This window comes from Solanum lycopersicum, chromosome 8 (genome assembly GCF_036512215.1).
Source record: "Solanum lycopersicum chromosome 8, SLM_r2.1".
NCBI lineage: Eukaryota > Viridiplantae > Streptophyta > Magnoliopsida > Solanales > Solanaceae > Solanum > Solanum lycopersicum.
Genome location: NC_090807.1, coordinates 13872444 through 13886105, shown reverse-complemented (window position 1 = coordinate 13886105; position 13662 = coordinate 13872444).

Here is a 13662-nt window from a genome sequence, read left to right as displayed (position 1 = left end):
GCACAAAATTTAGGAAATTAACATTTTAATCAATTAGTCATAATTACGAAACTACATAGGCAAACCAGCACAACACTATAATTTTAGTACAGGCTTGCATACATCAACAAGATTTAAAAAAATTGCATCAAAGTTCAACCGCAATTCAAGAGTTTGTGTTTGAAAAACTAACCTTTATATAAAAATAAAAGTTTTAAAATGCTAGGCGGTAATGAAATCTTACTCCGAGCACTAGATGTAGAGAAAAACTAGTAAAATGATAAAAATACGGGAAATATGTAGTGTGGGTGCGAGTGTACGAGGTTATAAATGAGGGAATATGAAAGATTTTGAAATCTTATAGCTTTGGCATTTTAAAACCTTTCAATTCGCAGACCCTCAATAATATTAGTTATCCCCGTTAAACCAATTACCTCGCTGACTTTTATTGGATCTCCAGTCAATTTGGGGATCTAAAGGTGGAAAAATTGGACTCACAAACCTTTTTGGAAAATCGTCAACTCGTACATCGACCCGCCAAGTTTTACAGACTCCAACCTGCTATTTTCGTAAGTCCAACTATGGTCTAAATTTGGGCTCGCTGATTTCTTTGGCAAGTCGCCGACTGGACTGGCTTGCCAATCTACACATTTTACACACTCCTCTTTTCAACCTGCACAATCAACACCTCATTATTCAAAATCAAATATAAAGTGATAAAAACTTGGGTTTCCTCTCTAGAAGAGCCTTAATTAACGTCGTCGCACAAGGCAAGTACCCGCTCAAGCTTCATTCTTAGGGTTCGCCATAGTATCACTAGGTGACCCCTTGTTTTCTTGGGTTAAGATTCAAAGAAATCTGAACCATTTGGGTCTCCAACTACTTGATAGATATAGAATTAGAGGCCCCCTCTGTTTGAGAGTCGATACATCTTTCTTCATTTCGTTCAAAACTTTATCGGACCCTTCAACCTTGCTGAGAATATGTTAGAGTATATCCTAACTCCATCCACCATCAAAATCTTGTCTTTTGACGCTCGGGCGGAGGAACATTCCTTTCCTTCTCCTCATAATATTTCTTTCCAAGTTGAGTTTTGATGACTCCACTCTCTATCATGGTCTCAAGCCCTCATCTCTATTTACACCTTCACTACCACCCGACCATAGGTAGTTTACACAATGACCGCCTCCTTAGTTGGCTAAGAAGTTCGCCTCCTCATTGTAAAATGCTAAATTTGGCCTCTTCGAGATTTACATCACCAATAATGTAAACATTAACACTCCTCATACCATCACTCATGATGTTCTTGACCAAGATGTCCAGCTGGGTTATCATCTTTGCCATGTTTTGGTCTCTCTCTTGATCTTTTTCAATCTATTCTTTTGTTAATTTATAAGTTAGAGGATAAACTTGATCTTTGTGGGTGTACCATGCCCGGTTTATGTTATTCATGTCATGAAGGATTTGGTATGCGATTACATAGGGTTCTTGCATTAAACCTCCCACAGAAAGTTTATCAGCCACTCCATTGTTCATCGTATCAAGGCTTCTACAAAAGTATTTCAGCAGAACGTTAAGTTAGTTATTGCAACACCATCTTTTTAAACCTTATCCAACTCTCATGGATGTCTCACCCTCCAAATGTTCAAATCTTTGAATGTTTTCCGAAGATTCATCTCGAAGGAGGAAAGAAGTGCACTTGGACTGTGGTAAAAAGCTCATCCCATGAAGTGATATAGTCTGTTGGCAACTCAGCCAACCACTTACATGCTTCTCTCATTAAAGAAAATAGGAACAACCTCAGTTTGGATCAATTTTTGAGATATATTCTTGAAGGAGAAGGGTCCACAAACATCAACAAAATTCCATATATGCTCATGGGGATCCTCAAGAGCCAGTCCACCAAATAACCCTTTCAGTTGTAAGAGCTGCAATATGGTGCTTGTAATGTGATATATTGCATTTCCTTCAGTCATAGGTAATAAAATGGCACAAACTCCACCCACTAGATTTGGATCATTGATAATCGGTTGATTCACATCATTGAGATTTTTGATGTCATCTTGGTAACCCATTTGCCAACCATTACTTCCGTTGACACTAATTTTCTCTATTTTAACAAGCAAACAAAAAAAATTAAAAGTAGATTCAACTATAACTAAAAGTAACACAATTGAACTTCACAAAAAGAATTTCAAACTACACCACTCCTCGGCAATGACGTCATTTTGACTTAGCCTTTCAAGTACAACTCATTTAATACTAGGTTTTCAACAATCGTAAATCAGTATAGAACTCAACTACATGAGTTAGGGTCGAATCCCACAAGGAGAAATATGTGTTTTAAATTCAATTGAGAGGTATAAATGTGGTCAAAACAACTATAGGAATATATATTATCGAATAAAGACATCATTTAAATTAAAGGTTGACACGAATGTCAAATGGGGGTTTTGGTTTCAGCTATCAGCTACTAACAGTTAGACATACAAAGAATTAACAATAATGAGATGGTTTCTTGGGATGTGATCGATTATAGGCAATTATAGGTATATGGGTAGTTGAAACTACTATTAAACAAATAGATATTAGTGAGTAGGCTAGGCTATATGGGAGGTAATTTTCTCTTGAACAATTTAACCCAAATCAAGTGATCTCTTTCGAACATGAATAAGCATTCAAAATTAAGAGTACTCCACATCTTAATCCATCCACTCTCTCAAGCTGAATGTGTGGGAATGAGTTTAGGATTTACTCTCTCGAGCTAAATCCAGGTCAACCCAACACCCACAAACCATCAATCAATAACCTTAGTTCTAAAACATTTCTTTCGAGCAAGCCAAGAACACAAACTTAGAAGCCCATTTTCAGCAACATTAATTTAAATTAAAAATCAAAATTAATTGTTAAACTCACTCTTAAATAGAATTTAAACTAACAATTAGCAATACCCATAAACTAAATTAGTCCATAATCAAATGATCATGCTGCAAGAATTGGGGTTTTAGCTAGACATTATAAAAAGGTAAAAAAAAAAGTTATCAAATATATTATCCATCAACTAGGTAAGAGTAATTTCTTCGTCAAACTGGTCCAATTTGATGAGTCTCAAAGACCCACTTCCAATTTCTCAAAAGTGAATTTCTTTAATACTTTAAAGGCTAAGGTAAACTCAAAAGAGGAATGTTCTAAGAGTTTCATAGAAATTAATAATCAAAATAATATCCAAGATCCTAACTTAAATGTTCAAAAACGCATTTATAGTTATCAAAAAGAATCTATGAAATCCCCTTCAGCGAAGTAAGTCAGGCTCGCCGATTCACTGGGTGAGTTGCCCTTTGGTTTGTTCCAACATCCTTTCTACTAAGCATTGAGCATCCTCAATGTGTGTAACTTTGGGAGATCTATTTTGGCTTCGCAGAATCATTTGATGATGCGCTGGCTTCTCCTTTTAGTTTCCGAGTTTTTCCTTCATATCTTGGAACACTTAAACTTTAGGGGGGTCATCTGAGCCACTCAGCGGCATCTCGTAAATCAATATGAAGCCCTACAAAATGATTTGGAGTCGAATCCCATATATAGTTGTACGTGTATCAAATTGTACTTAGAAGTATAAATGTGGTCAAAACAACCATAGAAATAAGGATTATCGAATAAAGAAATCATTCAAATTAAGAAGTGACACGAATGGAAAATATGGGTTTTTCTTTCAGTTATCAACTCCTAAAAGTTAGAAATACTAAGAATTAACAATAATGAGATGCATTCTTGTGATGTGATCGATTATAGGCAATTGTAGGTATATGGGTAGTTGAAACTATTAGCAAATAGATAGATATTAGTGAGTAGGCTAGGCTATATAGGAGGTAATTTTCTCTTAAGCAATTTAACCCAAACTAAGTGATTTCTCTCGAACATCAACAAGCATTCAAATTAAGAGCTGCTCACATCTTAATCCGTCCACTCTCTCGAGTTGAATGTGTGGGATAGAGTTTGGGATTTATTCTCTCGAGCTAAATCCAGGTCAACCCAATACCCACAAATCATCTAGAAACAATCTTATTTCTAAAACCTCTCTCTCGAGCAAGTCAAGAATGCAAAGGTAAAACCACATTATCAACAACAATTCTTTAAATTAAGTCAAAATTAATGATTAAAATTACTTGTAAATAGCATTTAAACTAACAATTAGCAATACCCATAAGCTAAATCACCCCAAAATTACATGATCATACCCCCAAGAATTGGTGTTTTAGCTAGACATTATAAAAAGGTAAAAAAAGAGTTACCAAATTGATTATCCCTCAACTGGATAGGAGTAATTTCGTCCTTACAATGCTCCAATTTAATGAATCTCAAAGACCCACTCCAATTTTGGAAAAGTGAATTCCTTCAATCCTTCAGAAGCTAAGGTAAACTCTACAGAGGAATGTTCTAAGAGTTCTCATAGATATTAATGATCAAAATAATATCCAAGATTTTGATTGAAATTTTACAGAATGTATTTATAGTCATAAAAACTTTTATATATATATATATATATATATATATATATATATATATATATATTATATTCACATAATAAAATGCACCTAAAGTTGGCAGCAATTTTCACTTAGACAATTTAACTAGACTTTGTTCATTTTAGACATCTCATGACAGGCTTTATTGTGTCATTTGAAACTTTTTTCACTAGTACACGTTTACTCCAAGTATGTGTTAATCAAATATGTCCACATGAATTAGATGCTCAATTATGTCATGTCAACTCACTAAAAGTCTCATATTAAAAAGGAAAAAGCGAATGAATAAATGACATGTGGTCTTTTTTATTAATAAAATTAAATAATTTTTTTGACGAATTTAAAGAAAAATGCAACAACCCCACAGCTTCCCAAAGTCATCTCCTCCATTGTATTACTCTATTTTAATTATTTTTAAAGCTTTATTATTTTTCGTCATACACCCACACACACAATTTACTCTATCATATTCCTCCATTTTGATTGTCTTTTCCATCACACCCACATCCACATAATCATCTTCTATGTTTTATTCCTCTTTTTTCATGAATTGTTTGCATATTCACCCAAATTTTGATCAATTTCTTCACTATATCTTTTCTCACATTCCTTCATTTGATTTCGAGTAAAGAAGTGTAAATGTATAACAACAATGGGTTATTTTTAAGGTTGAGTCTTCTTTTCTTTAATTTTGAGATATTTTTAATTTAATTAAGGCTTAAGGTAAGTGATATTAAAACTTACATAATGAAAATTGGGATATTTTTGACACCTATTTTTGTTAAATTTAAAATTGAGTTATTGGCAGCTGTGTGGGCAATTGAGACAATAGGTACGTTTAATTTGAAGAATTGTTTTTACCATTTTCCTTAGAATTATTGTGCGTAAACTTTAGGGCAACTTTCACATATAGCAAACAAAAAATTCAAATTTGTATGCTATAGCAAACTTTGCATAATTGCGCTCCATAGCAAACATAAAACTGTATAATTTGCTATACATATACAATTGTATAATTCGCTGGCCTAAATTGTATAATTCACTGGCCTATTTCGCTACAAATGTATAATTTATTTTGCATACAGTTGAATCGAATTAAAATATATGTATATTGCATAATTATAAGTGTATAGCAAGAAGATATATCTTTTTCTCGCTTTCTACAAAACAAAAACACTATATATACACTTCTGTTGTATAAAGTTAAAGAAAATTGTATTTCACTGCAATTGTATAATTCGCAATTATATAATTTGTTGGCCTTTTTCTCTGCAATATTTGAAGTAAAATGTTTGCAAATTGTATAATTAAGTGTATATCACGAAGATATACATTTTTGCATGTCTATATACAATTTTCTCTCGCTTTATACAAAACAGAAACAGAATTATACACTTCTGTGTATAAAGCGAGAGAGGCGAGCGAGAATGCATAGTGGCGAGCGAGATTTTTGGGAGAGAGATGCTGGCAAATTTTAGCTAATGTTTGCTATGGAGCACAATTAAATCAAACCCTAGCTATTCCATTTAATTTAGGTTATTAGTTTGCTATTATATACAATTTTCCCTAAACTTTACATGATTTAAGTGTTGATATGGGTTCAATTTCTTGTTTCTTGATCAATCTATCCGAGATTTCAGCGACAAATTTAAATTGAAATTATTTTAACAAAATATTTAATCTCCATTGTAGTACTTTAATCCTTAAGAAATAACGGGAGAGATAGTGATTGTAAAACGAAAAAGAATAAAAGAAAAATAAAATAAAATAGGCTAAATAAGGCCCTACCGCATCAATAGCGAATGTATAACACTAACTTTGTCATCTTTTTTTATTAGTGTCAAAATGACACAACAAATCCTAACATAAGCTGTTTAAAATTAACAAAGCCTAGTTAAAAATTTAAAGTGAAAATTGTTGCTATTTTAGGGGGTCATCAATAGGTTAGACCAATATTTAATTACATATACCCATATATCACGGAACCCCATGATTAATCCACAAAACTGGTTGTACGCATAGCATAAACCAAATGGCAAACTTATCCTATAAACTATTGTTTTCTCTCACGATTAACTCATCATTAGTCATTATTTACAAATCATTAGCTCCAAAGTCATCTTTAAACAACCTCTGTTTTAATAGGTCTATTGAATTACAAGTTTATAATAGGAAAAATGCACAATTATACCCTCAACCTATACTCGAAATCTCAGAGACACACTTATATTATACTAAGACCCTATTACCCCCTAAACACATTTTATAAGTAATTTTTTACCCCTTTTTGATCTACGTGGCACTAGTTTGGAAAAAAAGTCAAACAGCGTTGGACCCACAAGATGGTGTCAGTAGGCCGAAGAGGGATAGAAAATTATTAATAAAATAAGTTAAGTGGGGTAATAGAACCTTTGTATAGTATAAGTGTGTCTATAAAATTTCGGGCATAGATTGAGAGAGTACTTGTGCATTATCTCTTCATAATATAATAATATTATTCTTCGAAGTAAGCACCAAACATCCTAAATCAAACTTCAATATAATATCTATTAAATAATTAAGTATTTGAAACATTACCTCGATGTGCAGACGTTGTGGGTTGGTTACGCAAATGAAATTTTTTTCTTAACCTTTATTCTTTATGTCCTTCCCCAATTGTGATCTACATAAAATGTTAAATTCAACTAACTTTGAATAATTCATATGGTCCAAATGGTAAAGGGTATTAATAAGGGGAAACTTGTGTAGTATATCAAACTATCAATTCAAAATAAATGATACAGCTATACTTTCAATTTTTTTCAATTCACACGAAACACATTGTCATTTGCTTCTCTCCCCTGAACCTCGCTCGTCACTCTCAGTTCTCTCCCTCGTCTCTCTCACTTGATAAAAATAAAAATGTATAAATTGTGTTTGTATAAAGCGAGAGAGAATCTTTATACAAATATAAATACATATTTCTTTCTCCTATACACTTGTAATTATACCAATACAAATCTTTCCCTACCCAGTTCTCTTTTTTCTTTCTCTCTCTCATTTTATTCAAACACAAATTATAAATACAATGTGCAATTTGTACTTGTATAAAGCGAGAGAGATTTAATAGACAAACATAAATGTTTTAACTCGATTAAATTGTATGTACATTGAAATTTTATGCAAATGTACAAACACAATAACTGATATATATACATGATAGTTACATATATATAATTATCTAACCGTATACATATATAATTCACATGTCGCCACTCTATTCTCTCTCTCTCTCGCTTGCCTCTTTTCTCTCTCTTCCTAATCTTATTTTCCTCTCCAGCCTAACACAAAGAACATTACATATACAAACACGATTTTCAGACATTGACAACTACTTTATACAAATTGCCGTGATTTATACAAATCAAATGCTCCATATACAAACATATCCATAACAGATTATATTTGCTACGAAGCGCAAATAACAAAACTTTAGCTATAAAGCACATATATGATTTTTATGTTTTTTATTCCTAAAATCACTATTAAATAAATGGGAAAAAACATAAATGTACTATAAAATAAAAAATAATTACAAGTTCATACTGAAACCCAAAGTAATTCCTAAAATACACATTCTCTCATAAATAATTATAGTCTATTCCTGCATTTCTTAAGGCTGATAATTTTCGCTTAATTAATACTAAATTAGTATCATAAAATGTATTGGTGTCATTAAGACTGCCAATTTTGCTAAACTGATACTTACTATTCAATTTCTTATTTTTAGATGACTTATATTTAATAGAGGTGATTAAGCAAAACTACCCCTACCATTTTGTGTTTCATAATCCTTGTGTCAAGTTAATAGTGGATAACTATTGTTGGATAGGAGTAGCTATTTTTACAATTTTTCTCAAATAAAAGTCATAATAAAATAAATGAATGGAAGAGCAAAAATAAAAGTTATGTGCAAACTAGGACTATTACTTTGGATGACAATGAGATAAGGGCGGGATAGGCAAGGACAAGGCTTTAATAGGGCAGAATAAGGCAAGTGTAAAACAAGACAGAACAAAACAACGGTTTAACCAGACTGTTCAAAATAACAAATGGTTCAAAGTAGGTGATTAGCAGCCAACGCTTTAGAACTTTTTCCTCAATTTTTTTGTATTATTTTTTTTTTTTGCAAGTTCTACATATAAGTTGGTTAAAAAATTAGATTTAAAATCTTGCAGATTTCCTCGATAAAGTCTTGGGATCTTCATCAACTTTGGAACTAAAGAACTCTGGGGGATTCATCCTAGTAAAGTCTCCCACTTTAGTTGCCTCCGTACCCATATTTGGATTCACTGAAGCAACACCCTTTGTATTACCTTGGAGCATCATGACTTGATCCGACACTTGGAAAGTGGCTTGTAATTTTGGCCTGAGACGCTTGCTCGTCCAAAGGATAGATCGGCACTTGAGGAACCTCAGACTCGACATCTTTACCCTCATTCCTTCTTGCGCTAGATCTTTACCATATCCTGAAAAGCATCAGACAAGAATTAGGAGAAAGAATCTTATGGAAATGAACTCTACGACACAAACTTAGAGTAGTGAAAGAAGTGAAGTATCCTAAACACCTTGTATCCTCTTATTCATAAATGTAGCGTTCTTCACACTCATGAATAAAAATCTACTCAACACGGCTTGTCACACATCCTAACACCTTTTCTAAAACCTAAGTTCTATATATCAAATTTGTCACGTCCCAAAGTACACTCTAGAGGTTACAGTGTGAATAAGTCCCCGACAGAACCTAAACAAGACACTTTACATAAGCATGACATAATGAAATATGATTTAACGGATATAATCGATATAAATCTCAAAGTATAAGATTAAATCAACGATACCAGCTGAGTACATAAGAGAATACCCGGAACACTACTAAATTTGACATAACCTTTCTAACATCATAGAATTGATTCGGACATAACCCATACATCATGTAAAGTCTGAAATTAAAAAGACCATAAAAACTATAAAAGCATCCATGGCATTGCCCTCAAATCATGAGGGCTCCCCAATCCATGTGATCCAAGATGATATATTAAGTTTATATTGTGTATTTGTATTTTTGAGAGATGTGATTTTCTATTAGATATTGTACGATATGTTATGGGAATATATTATTCTCAGAATACTTTTTAGGAGAGATTATACGAGTAGAAGCTAAACTCATGTATATATATATATATTTTTCTTTCCAGTGATGAGAAGGAAAATTAGATTCTTCAAATACTTATCTCTATTTCTATATGTTATCGGTTCCATGGAAGGGAATGAACCCACCAAAAAGAAAATTTCACCTTACGATATGACTTCAAAGGACAACCCAGTAAACTTAATAAGCACAACTGTGAGGATAAAATAATGAATAATGGGCCGATGCAATGCCGTACCTCATTGCGCTCTTGTAAAAAAAGGTAATTTGTTGATGGAACCATCTCACAACCGGTAGAATGGACTTTAGAGTTGGAGGATTGGTGGACAGTACAGTCCATGCTAGTGTCATGGATTCAAAATACCATCGAACCAACTTTGCATTTAATCACGTGTGGAGAATGCGAAAAATCTCTAGAAAGAAATTAAGGAACTATTTTCAATTGACAATGGGCCTCAGATTCAAAAGTTGAACTCCAATTTGGCATAATGTAAGCAACATGATATGACAATTATATCATACTATGAAAGGATAGAGGTTGAATGGCATGAAATAGAGAATTACAAACAAATTCCTAGTTGTACATATGATGGATCAAGTGTAACATAGGAGAACTGCTAGAAAAGCGATGAGAGGAAAAAAAGGTCATTGATTCCTTATAGGATTGGATTACATGCTCTATGGAACTGCGAGGATCAGTATGCTTGTTGCAGATCCGTTGCTAACTATTTTAATCCAGTGGAAAAAGGTGAACATCATTAGTCGTGCAAAGGAAGAAATGGAGAGGTGTTCGGACTAGCGGGTCAATCAAATAGCAAGACGAGGGGATGTTGAGAGGCGAAGGACATATCAATGAATTGTAACAAGTGTAAACATTTTTGATATGTGATAAATTTTTGCTTTCAGCTTATTGTCTACCTGGATTAGTGGGATAATCGCCCTAGAGGTGAAGGATGGACTGGTGTCAAGGGTAACGGGCTACCACAATAACGAAGAATTTGATAGGCGTTGAACGTGATCGAGGTGGAGCAATGTGTTCTAAGGCTGCTCAAACTACTACAAGAAGTGCTAGAAGATCAGGAACATTTGGCACAATAAATGACATGGCCGGTGTTGGCTTAGGCAATGAACAATGGATGATTTGTGCAATAAGGTGAACAACCACAAAATAGGTACAGTGAGATGAAGAAACGTAAACATGACAAAATCTTATGGATAATTGACACAGGGGCATTAAACTACATGAGTGCAAACTTGAAGTGCGTGACGGACTTGCAATAAGTAGTTGGATGTCCATAACATATAGTTGCTATATAAGAGGTATCTGTAAAATATAACGAGAAGATGAAGCTTGAAAATGTTCTCTTCGTGCCTAGTTTAAAATGCAATTTAATTTATTTATCGCAATTGATAGATCAAGTTTATTATATTGATTACTTCACCAAAAACTTTTGTCTTATGCATAGACGAACTTCAAGGATGATTATTGATGTGAGTGAATAAAAGGAGGGGCTCCACTATTTTTGAGTGGCACTGCAAGCAATGGCAGTAAAGAATACGACAGCCATACTTAATCTTTGGGCACATCCTTCTTTAAGGGTTAACAAATAAGTTTCCAATGTTGTTCGGGGAAATGATAGTGAGATGATGAATAAAGATTGTGATGTTTATCAACATGCTAACAAGACTACAGATGAAATTTCTTTAAGTGAAAATAAATCTTGTGATAAGTTTGAACTCATTCATTGTGATTTATGGGTCCATATAGAACAATATCTCTATGTGGTGCTTCGTATTTTTTGACAATTGTGATGAAAATTCTCGTGTAGTATGGATATTTATACTAATTAATAAGAAAGAGTTGTCATGCATGATGTTGAATTTTCTTGCCACAGTGGAAAGACCGTATAATAAACAAGTTAAAATTGTTCCAAGTAATGATGAGACAATTTACTTGTATGAAAAGTTATTTTCTTAAATAGGGAATTATTTTTCAAAGTTCTTGTACCGGAATCCCACAACAAAATGGTAGGGTGGAGAGGAAACACTGGCATATCCGAATTCAGCACGACCACTATGTTTCAAGGACTTATTCCAATCAAATTTTGGGAAATTATGTGTTGGTGGCACATTACTTGATTAACAGAACTTCTTAAATTTTATATGGAAAACTCCATATGAGAATTTAAATGGAGAACCTCCACCTTATGATCACTTCAGAATATTTGGTTTGTTGTTATGTTCATAACCAAGAAAGAAAGGAGATAAGTTTACGAGTAGGATCGATAAGTACATTTATATTCGGTACCCATACGGTAAAAAGGTTTTGAAACTATAGGATCTGGAAACAAACGAATACGTTATTTCAGGAGTTCCTTTTTTTAGAATGAATTTTCATTTTTCAAAACAACTTCCCAGTTCTTATGAGAATATTTAAAAAGTTATTGTTGATAACGGATTTGTTAATGATGATTTGAGGGGGATTTAGTTGAGCATGAAGAACACTAACCAATGATGTAAATTTCTGATTCACAAGCTAATGAGGTGCAAGATGTTCAAGAAATAAGAGAAGGTGACATGTTTGGTACCCAAGATGTGAAGGGAAGTGAAAAACAAAATAATAAACTTAAATTGGGTTGCAGACATTGATTAAAATAACAACCTAATTGCCTATGCTATTATGTTACTATTATCATTAGAAATTAAATCCTTCCAATAGTTAATTTGTTCCAACTTATAACTCATGCACTTTGCCCAATAACACATTATGTGAACTCTGACAAATTTTATGTGCGATACCAAAATTTTTCTTACACTATTACTGCATATCATGAGTATTTTTTCTCAAAAACAGTGAAAGATGAAAGGCGCAGACAAGCAATACATATTCGATTGAGGATCTTGAAAAGAATGATACATGGGTAAATAAAATATTATCATTTGTAAAGAAAGCACTTGGCTGCAACTGGATTTATAATATAAAATATCATTCTAATGGTTCTGTGGACCAACACAAAGCATGACTAGTGATATTTAATTTGGCAACCATGAAAAAAAGGGAATTGACTGCAATGAAACAAATGTTCCAGTTGCCAAGATGGTTATAGTGCGTATATTTTTAGTTGTGGCTGCAGGAAAGCAGTGGGAGTTGCATCAAACAGATGTTCACAAGACTTTTCTATATGGAGATCTCCAAGAATAATTGTACATGAGAATGCCTCTTTTTTATTATTATTATTATTTTTAAAGTAAATTTACCACTATACAGCGGTCTTTTATTAACCATAAAAAATATCAATAAAGATAAGTACAAGCAAGGAGGCTAGGCCTAACTTACCAACCCTAATGAAGTTCCTAACATCAACTACCTAACAAGCATGAATAAAATAAGAGATAAAGAGAACTAAGTAGTTTCTGATCACCACAGAGTTTGTAATATACTCAATGATGATATTAAAAATGAGGATGCTTATATAATGTAAAAGTATGTCAATTAAGATGAAAGTTGAGTTATGAACCTCAAAATTTCTATTGCAAAATCATGAATTAAAAAAGATTGATTGTCCACCAAAAGTAACTTGAAGTATTTTTCTCTTGTCTTCCTCTTCAAACCTATCCAATAAAAATTGATAAGTCATACTTCCTTTATAGATTTATTTGATATTGTTTAACCTATTGATACTTTCAAATTGTTCTGCTTTGCCTGTCGCATTAATAGGTACCTTCGAACAAACTCCTCATCCATTTTACCATCCTAACTATGTTGCCTTCTATGCGTCTTTTTTTCACTTTTGTTGGTTCCACTTCTTTGTTGCCTAGGTGATATATGTCGTTCCCTAGCCACTCTTTCAAGCATATGTTCAACATTGTCTTCTTCATCTTCATCAAGAGAATCCTCGCTCAAATCAAGCATATTTTCATCCTCATCTTCATCAAGAAATATTTCGCCCAAATCAATTGTATTTGACA